The sequence below is a fragment of the Anas acuta genome, chromosome 5 (assembly GCF_963932015.1).
Source record: "Anas acuta chromosome 5, bAnaAcu1.1, whole genome shotgun sequence".
In the NCBI taxonomy this organism is placed as follows: domain Eukaryota; kingdom Metazoa; phylum Chordata; class Aves; order Anseriformes; family Anatidae; genus Anas; species Anas acuta.
The window spans coordinates 15,504,923-15,525,570 of record NC_088983.1 but is presented as its reverse complement, the minus strand read 5'-3'; the positions used below and the strand labels follow the sequence as shown (position 1 = coordinate 15,525,570).

The following is a 20,648-nucleotide window of genomic DNA, read 5'->3' as shown; positions in this document are numbered from 1 at the left end:
AAGGCATGATTTGGCTCTGAATGAAGAAAGGAGTGAGAAGTTCTGGTTTCATGCATAACAGACCATTGCTCAAACCAGGAAAGTTCTTCTCTCAGGAAATTTTAATAGGATTTTTGTGTACAATAGGATTGTTGTACTCCAGGGTGCAACTATTTATGTAAATATAATCATGCTATTTATGTAAGAAATTGAAAGGTTTACAATAAGAATCAAGAACAATTTCATCCTGAAGGAGTAATCATTTAATTGAGAATGCAGAGTTAAGGTTTAACATTTCCTTTTTTCCTTTTCCAAGTGGTTTTTGCTAGCATTCTTATTACACTCAAAGCTACATAAAGTAAATATACATCTTAGCCAAGCCAAAATTGCTGTGCCAACAGAAAGCAATACCCTGCACCTGCTGAGAAAATCTTCCTTCCCAGGGCCTGATTTCTGCAAAAGTCCTTGCTGGGACATGGAAGCTCTAAGCTCTCTGGCCTGATCAGCAACCACCACAACCCTGCTGAAACCAAAGCACGCTGCATGCTGCTGGGAGAGCAGCACCAGATACTTGAAATCATGTACAGAACTACCCAGGAGATAATGAGTTGGGTTTTTTTTGGTCACTTATTTAAATGTCAAGTCTGTTCCTATACATTTAGTCTATGTGACATGATAAACCAGACCCGTATCAACATGCAGTGTCAATGTGAACATGACTCCAAGTGTGTGGTTCATTCACTCAAAACTCCTCCATTCACCTATGAGGGTCCAAGCTGCTCTGGTGCAGCTTTTATCCTCCCTGCAGGGAATGTCAACAGAGATTTTGTGGTGTCTTGAAGTGGTAACCTGAAGAGCAGAGTGATAATGTGGCACAGTTAGCTATAATACTGGACACCCTCTGGTGCCTGGGGAGAATAATAAGGGAAAAAAAAACTTAGAGAGTGTTAAGCCTAATAAAAAGTTCCTTCCTACCCATCTGGAGATTTCAGTCTTGGTGTAAGTTTTCCAAACAGGGTATTAAGGAAAAGTTACATTAAAAGTTTTAAGAAGAAATGTGATAACCCCACCAAGGCACAGAATGAGTCAGCTCCTGGAAATAGAGAATTAAACTTACAGCAGAGCTCTCTGGATGTCCAGTTACAAAGGGGGCATGGGGGGGAGGGAGGGGTGGTGCTGAACAGTAGTAGATACTTAATGCATTTATGCATTTATATAATACTGAACCAATATTTCTGGACTTTCACTGATTACTTGGGAGACCAGGAAACCTTTTTTTTTTTTCCCTCCACTTTTCAGTTGAACAAGTTGTTTCTGGGTTGTGGTTTTCCCTATCCTTGAAGCACTGAATAAACTGATGGCTAGGAACAAGATATAGTCAAAGAGTCTTAGTGTTCACACTAGCATTAGACCAACAGACCATTATTCCCTGGGACAAATATTGTAGGAAAAGTGGAAAATTGATTTTGCTCAATAGCAAAAGCTACTGAAGCTTGCAACATCGGTCCACCCAGCTGAAGCTTAGACTACTTCCCAGGAGCATCCAGGAGCTTCAGTTCTGTTACGACATTCTCTGTTGTCATAGGGACCAAAGCTATTGGAGGTGGTCTTTTCTTTAGCTATGATTTCCATTCCTCCTGTATTATAGATCTCCAGTTTTTCACACAGTGATGAAGTTTGCTGCTTTGAGGATCACATGGAGCAGAAGCTTGGTAGACCAGGGAGCTGGCTGTAGTTGAGGGTTTTAACTCAATGACCCAAAGAGTGCTGTGCATGTCTCTAGACCAAAGACACTGGATTAACATGCTAATAGAAGAGAACTCTCTTTGGAATAGGATCTCCACTCCTGCTTGGAATTAGCATCAGTAACTCAGGATGACTCCAGCCATAATAAACTATTGGTTGAAGGACAGCATGTGATAAAAATGTACAAAAAGATTGTTTTGGAACTCCTTGCTCAGGCTGTAAAATCTAAGACAAACATATCTTAAAAGAACATAGATCAGCAGTCTAAATTTCTTGTTAAATTTAGCCTAAATGACACGTTTCAGTGCAATCAACTTTAAAAGTCAGACATCTAAGCACAAAATACGTAGGTTTCATTTATGAGTCTGGGAAATGGTATCTCTGAAGGGACTTGGGGATCTTTGTGGATATTCAGATGAACATCAGCTCCACCACTGTCTCTGAAGTGCTAGTCCTTCTCTGGAGTGGGCACTGATGGGACAACTGAATGAGAGGTTGTAAAATCCTACGTCTGGGCACTCAGACAGCTACACAGCTGTCCAAGCTGCTTCACATCAAGTACCCATACAGGCCACACACATATGATGACTGGCTTTGTCAGTTTTGGAGAGAAAAAATGTACAAGATACAGTGGATGAAAGAGGAATCTGGGTATTTAAATCTTCAAATGAGACTCATCTGCCATGTGAGGGGATGTAAACTGTACAAGGGGACTCTGGCATGAGAATGTCACCGTGCTGTGGGAGGCCTTCTGACACTGGAAACTGGAAACCAAGATTAGAAGGTTGGGTTTGTTTGTTTTTCCTAAAATATATGCTCTAGTTCAACTAGTGTTGTTACTGGTCTTGGAACTGCAGTCAAGCATTCAAAGTGCATTGTCACAGCGGTCTCTTTTGGTTATCAAAAACCTACAAAAAGAAACAAAGCACAAACAACACTTCAGAGGTTTATATTGTTAAAAAAAAAAAAAAAATCCAGCAAACAAACAAAACACACAATTTTCAAAATGTAAATTCAATAATTAATTAGACTTCTTATGCAGTACACCTCCTTGCCCTGCTCTCAGCCTACCTTAGGGCCAGGGGCACGGAGACTGGGACTTATTTGACCCAAGGACTTTATATTGTTGTGAGTTTCTGTGACTCCTGATTAACCTGAAGACTGAAAAATTCACCATGAGTGTCAGAAGAAGATTCAGACTTAACTCTGCCCTGAAAATCCAGTTTCTCCATTATCAAGGTGGTGGTAGACTATGGTGGCTGTTAATGAGACTGACACAAAGCTAAGCACTACTGGCTCTATCCAGCAGAGGGAAGCAGCAAAAAAGAGAGCTATATTTGTTGGTTTATCATTTTAACAATTACTAAACAGAATAACTAGTTACTGCCTAAAGAAATATATTCATAAACGGCAGCCAAAGTCACACTCCTGACAGGCAGACTTTCATTTCTACCCATTTACATTTACCCATGTAAACAGTGGGACATTTTATTACACATAGATGTTTCCTCAAATCCCTGCAAGTAAAAAAATAATCACCACAGATGATCCTAAACCTACACTTTTACCTGCCCCTGTAAAATTAAATAAAAAAGTAACAGTACTACTATTGTGATTCACACATAATTGAGTGTGCCAACTAATAATCTTTAATATCCACTGCTGACAGAATGGAATTAACTGCATTTTTCCCTGTCCAACTTTCATTTTTTTCCTGTGGTGTAAGCCAGTATCTAATCCCACCCTTATATCATTTTGGCTATATTAACTCAATTGAGGAGAAAGTACTTAGCCTAAAGCAGGTTAGGGTGAGACCTTCAAACAACAATGTTTACACAAGCTAAAGATGTCTTTTGTTGAAGCTCTCGGATGATGCTTGCCAATAAAAGCTTTTCATGCACAAAAGAGTCAATACTGAATTATAGTTAAGCCATGTAATAATTATCCTCATTAGATGTAACCAGAGCATGGATAGGATGAATTCAGATACAAACTCTGCTAATACTCAGGAAGCATATTCTATATGTAATTTAATAATCTTGGAAATAAATACACAATTCTTTCTGTCTTTTAGCACAAAGTCTACTAATGCAGACAAGCAATTCACTCCACACAAGAACATGGATGTTTTTATTGTTTGTTTTTAACTTATTTAGGTGAGATCTTTTGAATACTGTATTTAGGCGAGGACTTTCTGAGAGGAAGAGAGCTGAGACCCACTGACCACCCCACCTTAGGCGTATCATTTTGGTATGGAGATGGACATAGGTAGGAACTTCTGGGAGCAGGGAGTGTAGACAAGGGTATACTTTCTCCAAAACTGGTACAAAGGGAGATTGCTACCTGCAGAAACATCCCCTGGGCTGACCGAGGTTTCCAGTTCTTCTTTCCCTGGCTCATGATCGCTGCACTCCCTGATCCACCTCCTGTCAATTTTTTGGAGATCTTTTGGCTGTTTTTAACATCTGAAGTGGTGTTATCATGAGGAGCTACCATTCAGATCCTGGCTAGAGGCTGTCAAACCAGTCCCCAGAAAAATCCTGCTTGGTACGTCAGAGGCAGGTTATAGGACAACATGGGAGTGCTCCTGGCAATGCTGGCATAAATAACTCCTTGCATCCTGCATCAGAAGTAACGTGACCAGCAGGACTAGGGAAATGATTGTCTCCCTGTGCTTGGTTCTCTTGAAGCTGCACCTTGAATACTGTGTTCAGTTTTGGGCCCAACACTACATTGAGTTGCTCAAAAGTGTGCAGAGAAGAGCACCAAAGATGGTGAAGAGACTAGAAAACAGGAATTATGAGGAATGGTTGTGGAAACTTGGTCTGTTGAGTCGGGAGAAAAGGAGTCTGAAGGAAAATCTCATTACTCTACATGAAAGAACGTTGAAGTGAGGAGAGTGTCGGTCTCTTTTCTCAAGTGACAAGTGGTAGGACATGAGGAAATGATCTCAAGATGCACCAGGAGAGGTTTATATTGGATATTAGGATGATTTTTTTCATGGAGTTGTTGGCCAAGCATTAGAAAGAGCTGCCCCAAGGTAAGTGGCGGAGTCTCCATTCCTGGAGGTATTTAAGAGATGTGTGGACATAGCACTTAGGGACATGGCTTAGTGAGGGGACTCTGTAAGTAAGGTTGACGGTTGGACTCAGTGATCTTGAAGGTCTTTTCCAACCTAAATGGTTGTATGATTCTATCCCAGTTCTAAACCAGTTGCTCTCCTTTGCTTTTTCCAATTTTTGACTGCATGTTTTTCAGGTGGTACTGTAGGCATGTCATCTTAAAAACCTCATTAAAAAAAAATATAAGGGAAGAGGATGGTGGAGGAGAAGGTTAAAAAAAAAATAGCCTTTTCCTTGATCAAGTTTACATCATCTGTTAACAACAATGGACGGTACTGTTTCTAATATGCACATATTGATGAATGGTGGCAACTCTGGACATCTCACAGCATTGCATACCCTGTGTATGCACAGGTAACATGACTGCTCTTTTCCCTGAACTTCTCTTCCCCTAGGGGAGGATGCCTGTCTCGGCTGCCTGAATACAGCATCAAACCCCTAGATGGTCTGGAGTCCCAGAGTCATCTGGGGCTGTTTGTCACTGAGCATCTCATGTGTAACTCCTCTGACTTTGCTTCTTCTTCCAATGCAGGGGATAATGTTACCTCCTATCACAGAATTAACCAGCTGTGTCAAAGTGCTCTGAAAGCATGAAAATGTAATATTTTTCTTGTTCACCATTTAAACCTGATGCCAGTTTGTGAATGAAATTTTCCAGAAAATTAGCTCTTGGAGTTTAAGAAACTACAAGTGACAGGAGACCATTTCAATGTTGCTCTGGTTAAACCTCAAGAGATTCTAGCAGACAAGGAAAGCAGAGCAAATTTTGTCATTTCCCATCCTCACCTGCTTGCTCCAGCCTTGAAATTGCTGAGCACAGGGCAATGGGTATGTCAGTAAGATCTCAGTGGCAATGGTTGTGAGACTATACACGAGCAAATATCTTTAAATAAATCAAAGAAAAACAGTGCTCATGCACCACATCACTAACAGCTACAGTATTCATCTCAGAGATGGCATGGCCTGTGGGTCAAGACCTGCTGTTTTTTATAAGTGCATCCACTTCATCCGAAGTTAGTGGCATAAATCCCATAATTATAATGGGATAAAACTCTGTCCTTTCTAGTGGTGTAACTCTGACGTAGTTATCAAAGTTGGTGGTAGTAATCTGGTGTGGCAATAATGCATTTCTGAGACTACTGAGGTTAGGAAAGCAAACTGAATGTGGAAAAATCACTTAATGGATGTATTTTTTTCCCATTGTTATTTATTTACTTTTGGCAAAGTGCAAAGTTATTCACAGAAGACTGATTTTTCAAGTATTTTCATGTTTTTAGTCTTCACATGCTTTACAGTGATAAAGTGATCAGCAGTTCTCAGATTGTCGTGAAAAAAGCCCATGTTTCATGGAAAAATCATCTGCAAAATAACTGGTGTAAGTATGTGTTTGTGTAGTCTGAACATTTTTAAGCAGTGAGGCCAGGGCACTAAATTAAATATCCCATATTTTAAGTTTTCATTGCAGAAATATTTTGTAGTTACATTTAAAGTTATCAACATTTGAAGAATGATATAAATAAGATCTAGCCTCCATGCTATTAAATTAAGCTGCTGCCAGCATTATTATTGGCAGTAAAATTACTTTGATTGCTATCAGCTATAATCAAATATAGGAAAGGCCTGGAATGCTGATATCTTCCACAGTAGTATATTCTTCAACAGTCATGTAAAAAAAAGTAAAAACAATAAAAAGGCTCTGACATGACATATCCATTTAAAATTCTGTTCTACAGTAGCAGATAACATAATAAATTCTTGAGTTGCTGCAGCCTACATGTTTAAGCTCAAGTTGTTATTTTATTTCCATTTGTCTGTTTCAACAGTTTAATGTTGTAAGCAAGCCGTGGCTCTGTATACTGAATTATTCACAAGCCTGTTGCGTGCAGATGCCTAATGCCACAGCTCTGGAGAAACCTCTCCTAGTGCTCACCAGGATGTGCATGCAGAAACAGAGAGGGCATTTCTCCAGCACTGAGATCCCCGGCCCCTCAGAGTCCTTCCCAGGAACAAGCTGAACCTCTGCTTCACCAGCACTGAAGTGCAGGAGCATTTCAGAATGCAGCGAATAGATGTATAGCCCAAAGAGGGGCAACTGCACTTGAGCAGACCTCTGAGGCAGCTTCTCAATCAGTCCACAGCTAGGACTGATGCAAAAAAAAGCACACAGTTCCTGGGCTGAGCCTGGAGGTTTTCTCCACTTGTGGTTTTCATAGAAGCCAAGGGAACATAGGACAAGGCTGTAAACACAGCTGGATACCAGGCATTTGTCCTTCTCCAGCTAGAGCACCACAGGGTTAGTCTTCCCTCAGCCCCAAGATACCCTCCTCCTCTCCTTACAGGGACATTTCCCCCAAAGACATCTAAATGTAGACAGCAGAGGGCAGGACATGCTGGGCGATGTCTCCACAGGTCCCCTTGGGGTCCTGGGGATGTTCATGTTCATCCTGGACTCACCCTGCAAAAATCAGAAATCTCAGAAACTGGGCAACTTCCAAACTCCATGAAGCCACACCACCAGGGGAAAAAAAAATCTTCACAAAACAAATAGTACAGGATTTCCTTGCAGTAATCCTCTGCCCAGGGTACCTGCATTGGTTTAGCCACCTGCTGCTATGAGGAGTGTAACTGCTGGAAAAATAGCTCTTTCCTGCCTGCTCAGCTCTTTTTCCCCCACAGATTCTGAAAAAAAAAAAAAAAAAAAAAAAAAAGACAAAACAGAGAGAGAGAGAAAGAGAAAGAAGGAAAGTGCCTCCAGATGCCCTGCCTCAGGACAAGGGCAGCTACATTTCTCACTGAGGTTCATCACTTGTTGCTGAATTCCACAAAGAACTGGAGTTACTGATGACTGCATTTGGTCTACGCCACACAGAGCTTCTTGCCTCCACAAAAGTGGTTGAACTGACAGCTGGGATTTTCAGAGGGTCTGCACAAGATAGTGTGACTGAGTGCCTTTGAAAATCTCAGTCAAAATGCAAACCAAAACAGCATCCTTCCAACTAATTTAACATTCTGCTTGTGACCCTGCTGTGGATACTAATTCAGGAACAAACAAAGCTCTCCTTTACAAGATATGCTTGTGCCAACTATGCAATGCACCTCCAGAGGTAAACTAGCTTTCCTCTCCTATCTGATGTCCAGTGTGTGCCACACAAAAAATACATCAGACACCAGATATCCAATACCCTATGAGACAACAGACACCAGAGAGGCCAAATTCAGCCCACAATAGTGCTACAGTGGTTGTTAGAATTAATCTTAGAATGAGAAAGGGCAGGTATTTTTAATAGTTTATTATTTTTATTAGGTGCAATTAGCAGTGTTGAAAGAACAAGTGCTATTTTATATAAGTGGCAGGGGAAGTGCCAGATACCATATTACTACCAAATGAATTATAACAGCTGATTCTTTTCTTTGAAACTCTGCAAGGCTGAAACACAAAGTCACACTTTACAAAAACCCAGAGGGTTGCAGGTACAAGGTGCAGAGGAGCAGCACCTGCAGCACTCATGCCCATGCATCCTGGGCACCTCCACAGGCAGTGCAAGCTAAGAGAGGGCTCCAAAAGGGGCTGCTCAATCAGCCACGGCCAGGCACATACTTCTGCCCCTGCCCATCCCAGCTGGGCCCAGCTGATCATCTCATGCTTTATGTAAAACCAGCACCCAGGCATCCCTTCCTGCCACTCTTCAAAGCGGGCAGGCATGGTGAAGAGGTCAATAGCAGCACGCTCTCGTCACTGATTCATGCTAAAAGTTTTACATTTTGAAAAGGATGTTTATATCTGATCTCATTGCATGAAAGATAAAATTTGCTGCTCTCAGTTATGTCACTGCATGCTACGTAGGAAAGCATGGACATTAGTAAAGAGCCACAGCAAGGCATCGAGTGCATCTGAATTCCTTGTCTGCAGCCCAGGCTTTTCCTGCCTCACAGTGACAGGATCAGGGAAGAATTTTCTGTGACTAATTAGGTTTTAACTTGCCAGGGAGAACATGGACATTGGCAGTCTATTGTATAATAGTGAAGCAAAGTTTGAACTAGATTGAACTTAATTTCCTTTTCACTGAAAGGAAAGAAAGATTAATGAAATATCCCCAAATCCATCCTGTTAGCTTTTATTAAATCAGCAAATGAAATTTAACCTCCAATTCTGTTATAAAATCTTTTCCTGTAGATTAAGTTTCTACAAACATAAATGAAATAGACATACTCTCCTCTGCAACATTTTAGATATGAAAATTACATTACTTCAATCAACATCAATGTTACTTTAGGCAAATGCCATATTAAGAAACAATTATTTTTTTTCACAATGTTACTTAGATTTTATTAAATGCCAGAACTTCACTTGTAATTTCTGAAGACCATTTGCTGATATTCCAACATCTCCTTGCTCCTGTTGCCAACAGTACAGAGTGAACCCTCAAGGAATACAGGGCTCTCTTTTATTAATGTTATACTTTTCATCTGACAGAATCTAAGTAGTGTTTCAACTTCTCTATTGCTCCTCAGTTCTAGTTATTGCATTAACACCCTGCCTTACTCCTCTTCTAAGCAACTCCCTGAAGTCAACACAGTTTCATCAGGGAAAAAATAAATAAATAAAAAAAAATAACCAGCCTCAGTAGATGAAGACAGGTACTCCCATTGGGTGAATACAGTTCTGAATCTGAAGCATCCTTTATGAAGAATCATTCGGTCAAGCTTGGTGCCTTAACTTGTTTCCAGACATAACACTGATGAATCAATAGAGGTTAGATCTGACTGGAACATCCATAACTGTATGGTGACATCTACACCTTAGGAGTTATTTATCTGCAAGTGTTGAAACAAAGAGGTTGGGGAGGGGGGTTCACTCTCACCTGGTGAGTAAAGCAGAGCTGCAAACAAAAATGTAATGAGCACATCCTGCATGGGGACTGCTCCAGCCCTACTGCCCACAGACAAGGCCTTCATCCTGCTGGGAGGTGAGAATGAGGGGCTCTGAGGGCTTGGTGGAATCACACAGTGCCTGGTCTCTGAGGAGGGGCCCCTGCTGCTCCTTGCAGGTGAGCACTCCTACCATGCTCAGTGTGCCTCTTCACCTCCCAGCCTTCACAAAACTCAGGGCATGAAGGGAGAATAGCATTGCTGCCACAGAAGTTAAAACATTAACACTGTTTACATCAAACTGCCAATGCTCAGTGCTTCACCAGACAGTATGAAACTGTATAAAATATTTGGAATGATTGCCAAGAAAGTAGACGCTGCCAGTACTCCAGAGCACATCCTCTGGAACTGATTACTTCTAATCCTTTCGAAAATGTATAAATAAAATGATGCCAAGACTGATGGACAAGCCAGGGCACCTACTCATGTTTCTAATATATTGCTTTTCCTCCACCCCCTTCCCTTCTCCATAGAAAATACTCTCCTTTTTTAGTAACTTAAGTTGACAATCATCAAAAGAAATCAAACTGTATATAAATGAACATTCTGAAGCATGTCACAGTATGTCAGAAGCTATTGAAATCTACTACAAGTCTCCAAAACAAGTATTTAAATCTTTTAGTAATGCTTTAGTAGAGTGATTATTTAACTTACTAGCAAGAATGCATTTAACAGGAACACCAGAGGCGTTTACCCTTAGTATTAGCTACTCAATCACAGCCTAATCCCAGAAGCCTAATCTGCGTGCTAGTGGGAACACAGCAATTACCTACATTCATTAGAAATTAGAAAGGGGTAAGGTGGAGGAGAAAGACTCAATGGATAGATAATTAGTTTCACATACTCCCATTGTTTGCACAGGGCCAAATCCTTCAGTCGGCATCCCTGAATCCATATTGCTATTGAAGTCAAAGGAGCTTTGATGAGACTGTCCTGCCCTTTCTTGCCATCCAGACCACCAGCTATGATCCTCAGGCTGCTAGTCTTAGCTGAGGAGACACAACCTTGTTCTAGCCTTAAATGTGTTGGAATGGTCTTTCTTTCCCATAAGTGTCTAGTAAGCTAGAGCAAGTAGATTTCAATAGCCTGCTTGTTGGTACTGCAGCTGGTGCCTGCTTTGGGTTCTTTATTTTGTGCTTAACACAATACTGCTTTAGAACAGATGGATTTAGAAAAGTCTTCTAAGATACTAAATAGGAATAGGGTGTTCTAAAAGCAGCTGGACACAAATTGGGTAAGCATATAATGGAAGACCGTTTCTCTCATTCTCCATTTCCTAATGAACATATAATGATTTATCATATAGCCAAAGAACTGACATTCCTCTCCATGAAAAGATAGTGTTATGCCTCTGTGTGAGTCCTCTTATACCCCAGCATGACCTCTCTCAACTATTTTTCAACGGTCTTGGGAATCTGGAGAGGTCCCAGTTGACTGGAAGCTGGTAAACATTGTTCCAATTTTCAGGAAGAGCAAGGAAGAAGACCCTGGTAATTACAGACTTGTCAGTCTCACTTGGGTGCCTGGTAAAAATATAGAGAAGCTTATTCTGAGAGTCACTGAAAAACACCTGAAAGACAGCGCAGTCATTGGTCACAGCCAACATGTGTTCACGGGAGGAAAGTCCTGTTTAATGAACTTAATTTCCTTTTACAACTATATCACCCACCTATTTGTCCAAGGGAAACCAATTGATGTAATCTTCTTGACTTTCAACAAGGATTTTGATACTGTTCCTCACAGTATCCTTCTGGACAAAACGTCCAGAACACAACTAGACAAAAACAAAATGTGATGGGTGAACAGTCATCTGACTGCTTAGGCTCAAAGGACTATAGTAAACGGGGTTATATCAGGCTGGCAGCCAGACACTAGTGAATTTCTTCAGGGCTCCATTTTAGGGCCAGTTCTCTTCAATACTTTCATAAATGACTTGATGCAGGACTTGAAGGTGTATTGAGTAAGTTTGTGGATGATTAAATTGGGAGGAGCTGTTGACTCCATCAAAGGTAGACAGGCATTTACAGGGAGATCTTGACAAATCAGACAGCTAGGCAGTCACCAACCCTATGAAATTTAACAAGAGCAAGTGCCATATTCTGCACCTGGGGAGGGGCACCCCTGGATATTTGTATAGACTGAGGGACAAGAAACTGGACAGCAGCCCCACAGGAAGGGATCTGGGGGGTTTGGTTGACAGCAAAATGAGTATGGGTCAGCAGTGTATCCTTGGCAGCTGGGAGGGCAAGCCATACCCTGGGGTGCATCAAGCATGGTATTGCTAGCTGGTTAAGGGAAGAGATTGTCCTGCTCTGCTCTGCTCTGCTCTGGTGCAGCCTCACCTTGAGTACCATGTGCGGTTTTTGGCTCCACAATATAAGAAGGACATAAAAGTATTAGAGAGCATCCAAAGGAGGGCAACTGAGACAGTGAAGGGCCTAGAGAGGAAGATATATGGGGAAGGCTGAGGTCCCTTGGTTTGTTCAGCCCCGAGCAGAGCAGGCTGAGGGGAGGCCTCATGGCGGCCTGCAGCTCCCTCACGAGGGGAGCGGAGGGGCAGCTGCTGAGCTCTGCTCTCTGGGGACAGCGACAGGACCCGAGGGAACGGCATGGGGCTGGGACAGGGGAGGGTCAGGGTGGGGGTTAGGGGAAGGTTCTGCACCCAGAGGGTGGTCGGGCACTCGGACAGGCTGCCCAGGGCAGTGGTCACAGCACTGAGCTCAAGAAGCATTTGGATAATGGTCTCAAGACAAATCATCTGATTTTTGGGTGGTCCAGTCAGGAAGCAGAAGCTGGACCCCATGATCCTTGTGGGTCCCTTCCAACTCAGGGTACTCTATGATTCTGTGACTAATTCCAGGCAGAAGATGAGAACATGCTACTATTGCAGCATTATTTCTATAAACTCGTTATAATTACAGCTGTTTTCAAGCTGAACAATTCAGACATATTCCATGTCTCCAATTTTTACTGTGGCCCTTTTTAGCAGCAGATCCATGTTCATTTTCAGTCAATGCCATGGTAGTAATAAGATGTTCTGCAGTATACTGTACGATTATATACAGATTTTTTTTTCTTACTGAAAAAAAATTGCTGAAATTAATGTTACTAAATGTGTTTGAATTCTTTTCTTGAGTGACCAGGAATCTGCAACATCCTTTCACAAATACCTATCCAAAGCTAAGTGTTCTTAATGTTCCAGAGACTGTTATTTAGAGATGTCCTGTCTTCAGCATTAACACACCATAAATTTAAATATTAGATACTTTCTAGTATGAAGAACTTTTGAAATGTTAGTAATTCCTTTTCCTCGGAGAACATGTGCTGAAGTAAGTCTTCCTCCTAGGTCAACTGATAAAATCTACATTTAAACAGCAAAATGTGTGAACCCATCTTGAGCGCAACTGCTCGCTGAGATATAAAACATGGATTGCTCCACATATGTGATTTACATTCTTTTCTCAGCAAAATTCTGATCTTTGCAAGGCCTCTGCTAAGGAAAAGTGCAGGGATGAGAGGAGTTCAGGACCAAGCAGGATCTACCCAACATTATATTCAAGGAAATGTTTGATGCCAGCTTCATTGTGACTGCAGAAATGACTTGAAAATTTCTCTAGACACAGTAAGGGACTTTTGTGACAGTGAAAGGCCTTCAGTTTGTGAATCCAACAACAAAAGAGTTCTCAGCTGTGGCAAAGATCAGTTACTTCAATTTTGCTGTAAGTGAGAGTAGAGAGAAGTGGAAGGAAATAATGCTCACAGAATGTTACAGTGCTGCACAGATGCTAATGGACCACATCCACTTGCACACCCAGATACTATAATGCCCAGCATGGCCCTCTGCAATGTGAAACTTTGGCTGGCATTTCATCTGCAAATGTTCAATGAAGAAAAATATCAAATGAAAACTAGAAAAAAATATAGCCTTTAATTCATTTTCAGCAAGAGGGAAGGGAGAATTTTTTTCAAATTCATGTAGTATCATAGAATAATTCAGGCTGGAAGAGACCTCAGGAGACATCTAACCCAGTCTCCAAGGAACATCCGTACTACACAGACACATATATCCTCTTCTACCCAAAGAAACCCCGTGAAATGGGGAAACATGCTCAAGTATTACCTTTTGCTAGAGTGTTGTTTCTACAGTTAAAACAGGCAGTGAAAGACAGTCTATTGTGACAAAAAGTTGCAGTGGTGCTAGAGTCAAGTACTGAAACAAGAATTTAGTGGTGTGAATGATTAATTAATTTATGATGAAAACTTTGACTGATGTTACCTCAGAAACTCTGTACAATTAAGTTAAAAGAAACAGGTTCCAAAAGCAAGAAGACAGACACCTTCCATGCTGCCCAAAAGCAGACAACCTTTGCAGAGCAGAAAACAGAACTTGAAGATGCTTTCAAAAAAAATGTGAAGTGCTCACTGAGAGTTTCTTTCCAAGATGTGTGTTGTTGTTTCCCTGCTTTCTGGGTGGTGGTGGTGGTTCTGCTTTCTCATGTATCAACTCAGCCTCAGACACAAACTCATTATTATGTAAAGTACAACATGCAAAGTCAGAATCTAAAACCCTATAATCTTAAAATCCAGCATATGGAAAATGTAAATAAGTGGTATGAAGCGAGAAGCTGTTTTCATCTACTTCTGCCAGCAGCTGATGCCCAGAAGAAAAAGAAACACTTTGTTTATGTGCCATCCTTACACCAAAACAATTTTCAAAGAGTCATCATCTGTCCCAAATGAAGCCACTGATTGTTTCATTCACAAACATCTGAAAGTACAACTTCAGCTGTGTGAATAAATGAATTTAAAGAATTTTAGTGAAATAATTCTTTTTTTTTTTTTTTTTTTTCTTTCTGTGGGCATGGAAACAAAACCACAGACACTCATCTTGTGACTACCACTTACTCACTACGTAAGGCAGGAGTGACAGAGGGGTGGTCTCCGTTCCTGCTCCTGGTGGAAGCATGTCTTTGGGCAAAGGCAGCAGGGGAGGAGATGGCAACACTGAATTTCATAAAACCACAGATCTGGACAGGACATGGAGGTCACTGCCCAAAGAGCTATGGAGACTCAGCTAAACAGTGGCTGGGGAGCTGTTCTACATGTGGTGCAGGTGGTTCTGCTCTGTGGACACACTATGGCCAGGGGGCACAGAGGGACAGCAGCCTGTGGCAGCCAGTGGTGGGGTGGAGAGGAGCAGCCGGTGGGGCCAGGGACTGGCAGCTTGGGCAGGAGGAAGGGATTTTGCAGTACAACTGCAGGGAGAACTCAGTCGAGAGACAACAAAGGTTTTCAAAGTTAAGGTACAAGCCAGGCCTCTCTACACCAGGAACCTCAGTCTCTGTTTTACAAAGCTGCCCTAAACAGTAATGCTGCAGGACAGGTATTGTTTTGAGAGGTTTTAAAATGCAGCTGCTCAACACATCTACCCAAATTCAGTTGTAAGCACACAAAGCAATGTACTCCAAGCCATATATATTTCCACCAATAGCCTGGGCCCAAGCAGTAAAGGCATCTTTATAAGAACCAGTTAAAAGTATCCTGCAAAATAACAACTGTACAGGCCTCCAGAGTTATGTCAAAAGACCGATACAGTAAAAAAGGACACAGCCCAAGATTACAAATAGCATTGCAACAGCTATGACCACATTTGATAAACAATCTCATTTTGTCTTTAAAAATCTCTCATAGGTTTTTAATTAAATTTTAGAGGATCCAAGTGATGGTTTTGCTGTTGCACAGTATATGTTTACCATGAGATTAGTTCCGGTTGATTGATGTGCATGCACTCGAGACAGTTCGGAATATTCTGATTACCAGGCACGCAAAGTCTCCTTGTGCTGCAGCATACCTCAGCCACAATTAGCTGCCATGCATTTATTTCCAGGGAAGGACTACTTATTTTAATTATCTTTATGTTAAATGCCAGGTGAGCTGGTTTAGCAATTATTATATTTCACTCAAATCTTTGTTCATTTTTTAGAAATGAACTAAGGCAGATATTAGCCTTCTTACCTAAGAAAATCAGACTTTTGCAGTCAGTCAGGTTGTTTCCACGTGTATCTCTGCCTACTCATCCACGTGTCCTGGCCTTGGACCATTTGAACTCCTTAACAAAGTTCAACTGAATTTGACAGAAGGGGAAGTTCTCTAAGACACTGTTTCCAAGTGTTTAAAGAAAACAGGCAATCTTTTGGAGAATTGAAACTCTGTGAGAAAATCTGCATTATTAGATTAGCATTATTAGCATTATCAGCATTATAATTAGCATTATTTTCTATCTGCATCATTATAAAAGAGTCTTCCCATACTGCTGAGAAGAGCCTGGCCCCATCTTCTCCATACCTCTTTTTGGGTACTGGGGGGCTGCTGTGTGGTCCCCCTGAAGCTGTCTCCTCTCAGCCAAACCATCCCTGGTCCTACAGCCCCTCCTCAGTGGGTCTTTGCTCTGCCTTCCTGGAGCAACACTTCAAATATGCCCTTGAAATTACAGAAAGCTTATGAAAAGCAACCCACTGGCCACCCAGCTGCTAGTGTCAGAGCCTGGCCCTCAGGGATAGTCCAGCTGTGCTAAGTGGCAGCCATAGCTGAGTGGCTTTCCAGCACACCAAGAGTGATACAGGACATCTGCTCCCAGACAGCATGCTAACCAGGCTGGCTCTCATCTCTGTGGTCAGAGATACAGCATAAGTCTATTTTAATGCTTACTTATTTTAAACATATTTTGAAGGAAAAATTTTGCCCTCAGCACTTGGCAATGGTGAGGAAAGTGACTGTCACATACTGACCTGCCATCCTGCAGGACTGGACACACACTGAGATGCTGTCCATCTGGAGCAGCACCCATTTCCCAGAGGTGTAGATCTGGGGGACCAGGAAAGGAGACAAGTGGGTTCCAGGTCCAGAGCAAAACAAAGCAAATAACCTTCTTATAACCTATGGGTAAGGAGCTGCAAAATGCTGATTCAAGTTCAAAGAGCATTTGGATAAAAAAAAAAAAATTCTGCAGCTAGGGTTAAAGCACCTTTCCCATCCAGACAGTGAAGATCCCAGAAATTGCCAATTTCAAACTGGACCAGAAGCCTGTCTGTACAGTGGGGCTATTTCTCACTCTATCAATGCTTTCTTAAAGTACACGTAGTAATGACTTGCTGAAAAACTAGGCTATTTGACATTGTTTTGAAGTTCAGGCTGTCTTCAAGGTCCTTACCTTCAATTCACATGTTGTAAGCCTTTCGAGTCTGGTATTAATAATAAATATTATTGCCATGCATCCTTATTTTTTGCTTAATTTAATTACAGAAAATGTAATAGCCTTATGAAAACAATATATGAGTTTTCAAACCTAATTAACATGATACAAGTGCACAGGTCACTAAAACAGTTGTTTTATCTGGAAGCCTTCCATGCAAACAGATAAAAACAAAACTACATTTAATACAGCAACTTCAGTTGAAAGTTAAATCAAAGATGACTAGTTCTAGCCTAGGGGTGCAGCCTTCCTGGTAATAAATACTTTCCTCTTGTCATGATTTTAGAAAAAGAGAAAGAGATATGAGAACCCTATCAAAGAGTTTAAAGTATGTCCAAGTCAGCCATGACCAAGGCTTAGCTGTTAGACCAACTCTCTATCACCAAGGAGAAAATCAACCCAGATGTATCATATCGATTTATTAGCCTAACAGCAAGTTTTATTTTTAAGGTAAACTCACCCATTTCCCCCTAACCCTGCCCTAGTATACCTACTTTACCACCCTTTAATACTCACAATCTGATCCCACAATTGTTTTAGGGATATAATGTGAGTCAGCGGGGGTTCTGTGTCTGGTCCAATAAAAACTGAGACTTATGCTTTCACTCTCATTTTACATTTTCTTTAATGTTCTTCAAGTGTTGTCCTAAAGGAAAAAAAAGAAAAAAGAAAAAAAAAAAGAAAAAAAAAAAGAAAAAAAAAAAGAAAAAAAAAAAAAAAAAAGAAAAAGCTTGATAGTGGTAGAAGAGTCACTTGTAATTCAGGCCTGGAGACCTGCATTCTGCAAGTGGTTTATTGCTCCCAGTACAAAGAGAGGCAATTCCCTCATTTCTTGGAAGAGGGGAAAAAATGGGTCTGGTATCCAGGATGTCACATGTCTGCCTGCCCACAGGCATTTGTCTGTCCATCCGCCAAGGAGAAAAACTGCCCGCTGATGAAAAGACAACACTGTTTGACAGGCACTAAGGCTGATTCATCAGAGGGCTAAAGCAGATAATTTTGCTCTCTATGGCAGTTGAAGGAGCTCCTGCCTTTTGCAACCTTGGCTGCTGTTCCTGCTCCTGTACAGCTGCTCGGTGACCCTGCAGTGTCCTCCCCATGTCTGCATGCACAGCCACCCTGCCCCCTGCACTGTGGGAGAAGCCTCACACCCAGAAGGCATCCCCTTGGGTTCTCCATGGGCTGTGTCAGAACACAGGGGTGAGAGTAGGGGCAGGGGAAAAACCACTCAAAGACCCTTGGGTGCAATTTGGGAATCCAACCAGTACTGCTCAGAACGACACACCAGCTGCTGGGTGTCTTGGGGCTTGAAGAAACCTTCATCCTCACCACAGTTCTCAGGAAAACAAAGCTCTCCAATAAGCCCAGATGCACATCTACTGGGGCTAAGTGGAATTTTAGCACCTGTATTTTCTTTGGAGAGGCAAATCCACTTGAGATTAAGAACTTAGATGTTCCCTCACTGAGAGATGCCTCTGGTCAGCAGGTTGAGCACACACTGGCAGCACTGACACAAGTGCACAGCAGCTGTTGGCTACTCTCAGTCCAAAACAGCTGGGACCAGGTTTCCCAAAATGCCTCCGTGGCTACAAAATCCACTCATGAAATGGGAGACCTGCTCTGTAGTCCCTCTCGAGCTGAAGGATTTAATCCTTCTCTCCTCTAACAACACAGCACTTTGGAATGAGCCCCAGTGAGACAGGAGACCTGGCTTCTAGCACCCACCTGCGTATTTGTTCGTTTCCAAATACAATTGAAAAAACTGCACAGGTAGAGCAACAGGAGATGCAGAACTGCAGGTGTTTTCCCACCCCTGCCAGTGCCATCCTCCTGCTCATGGTGCCTGCAGCTCCCCAGCTCCCCAAAATGCAGCAGAGCTGTAAATGATGAGAGCATGCAGCTTCCCCCACTTCTCCAGGAGCTTCAGAAGATACCAAAGAGGTGCATGAAGACATAAAAATGCCCATATCTCCATATTCTCTGTATTTCCATAACACCCATATTCCAGTAACAGTCTGGGTAACAATCCCTTAGGAAATTCTTAGAAATGGGCCCAAAACTTTGTGATTACAGAGCTAAAGTCACATCCCAAAGCCTGTATTTCTCTTTACACTAAAACATATCCCATTTTCACTGGGGTTCAAAGTTTAATGCTGTTTTTTTTTTTGATTAGCTCAAACTCTTAAAGTACTGAAAGATGCTACCCACTAAAACCATTACCTCTACAATCTAGTCCGTAAAAAACAGATTTTTTTAATTTTTTTTTAAGATCTTGATGTCAGGACCTTCTTTATTTTTAAACTTCTCTACAACATCTACACCTAATTCATAACAAAAATGTCCATTTTACAAGAGACCATAACAGCAGAAGGGCAGGCTTTGGATGAGTGCAGATTTACACAGTGAAACCAAACAGGGTTTCCCCAAAGAACGGCTGGTCATATGGCCAGCAGCTGTGACTGAGTAGTATCCTTATGTAATGTGAAAAGTAGTAATAATTACCATTTCTAGTGCTCCCCATTTCAACAACGAGTAAATGATAGCTTAGAAGAAGAAAAAAAAAAAAAAAAAAAAAAAAAAAGAGGTAATGTTTCTTCGTAAAGTTTTTTTGTTTTGTTTTGTTTTGTTTTGTTTTAAGTGAAGATTGTGAAGGGGGTAGAGGAAAGAGAGATGAAGAATGAATGAAAGGAAAAATTCTTCAGATAGAAAAAGGAAGCTTTTGTACATGCTTTCCCAGACACATAGGGCAGATTTCAGTCTAGAATTACTGGGGACAATAAAAATGAAATAATAACAAATGTGCAATCCAAGGGAGAGGCGATCCCCTTTCTTCCCATGGTCCCTCTCAGCCTGCATCTGATGCAGAGGGGACATGGAGGTTTGTCCCCTGCAGGCAGTTAAAGTCACAAAGCACAGGAGAGAAAGGTATCATATGGTGACACCAAAATGTATGTCAGTGCAGTTTTCCCAGCGAGCCCAGCAGGGATCCTGTGGTCAAAGCCAACATTACCACATACAGGTATTTCTTCTATCTCCCCTCTTGCGATACTCTCCTCTTCAGATATCAGAGAAAAAGTAGCAACCCATCCAGGTCACACATAGGAGGAAGAGTAGAAGCTGTGAGGACTGATCAAATAATTAGAAGCACGAAAGAATAGCTACGAACACCCAGAAATTCCTCTGGAACAAGCAAAGAAAGACGTGACAAGAGCTACCATCTGGGAGAGGAGAGAGAGTGAGTGATGACAGGACCTAAAATGGCTTACAGTTGCTTCTGGGCTGCAGCAGCTACTTTTTGCTATATTTAAAGAGCCAATGGCCAGAACAGCATTTTGGGAAAACACTCCTTTCGCCAACGTGCTCCTGTGTTAGAGAATGTCACTATTCATCAGGGGAAGGAGACCTTGGGAATCTATTTGGAGAGAGGGGGCTGATGCTATATAATAATGATGAACCCCAGCAGATTTAGCTTGTCAAACTTTTTGAAAAACCTCCTCCAAGCAACACAGTCTGAAGGAACAGCTCCTAAATTCTGGATGCAGAGAGCTGCAGAGATTATCCTGTCATATATCGCCATGGCACTCTCTCTCTCTCCCCTCCCTCATCCTGTGCCAGCCCCA

At 41.7% G+C, this 20,648-nt stretch overlaps 1 long non-coding RNA gene across 1 annotated transcript in view; it reads right to left on the bottom strand.

Moving 5' to 3' along the window:
• LOC137858151 (uncharacterized) overlaps positions 1-20,648 on the bottom strand; it is a 53,229-nt gene continuing 32,581 nt past the window's right edge. Inside the window, exon 3 of the long non-coding RNA XR_011097522.1 lies at positions 1-2,633. This is a non-coding gene — a long non-coding RNA (uncharacterized lncRNA). The remainder of the gene's footprint in view (positions 2,634-20,648) is intronic.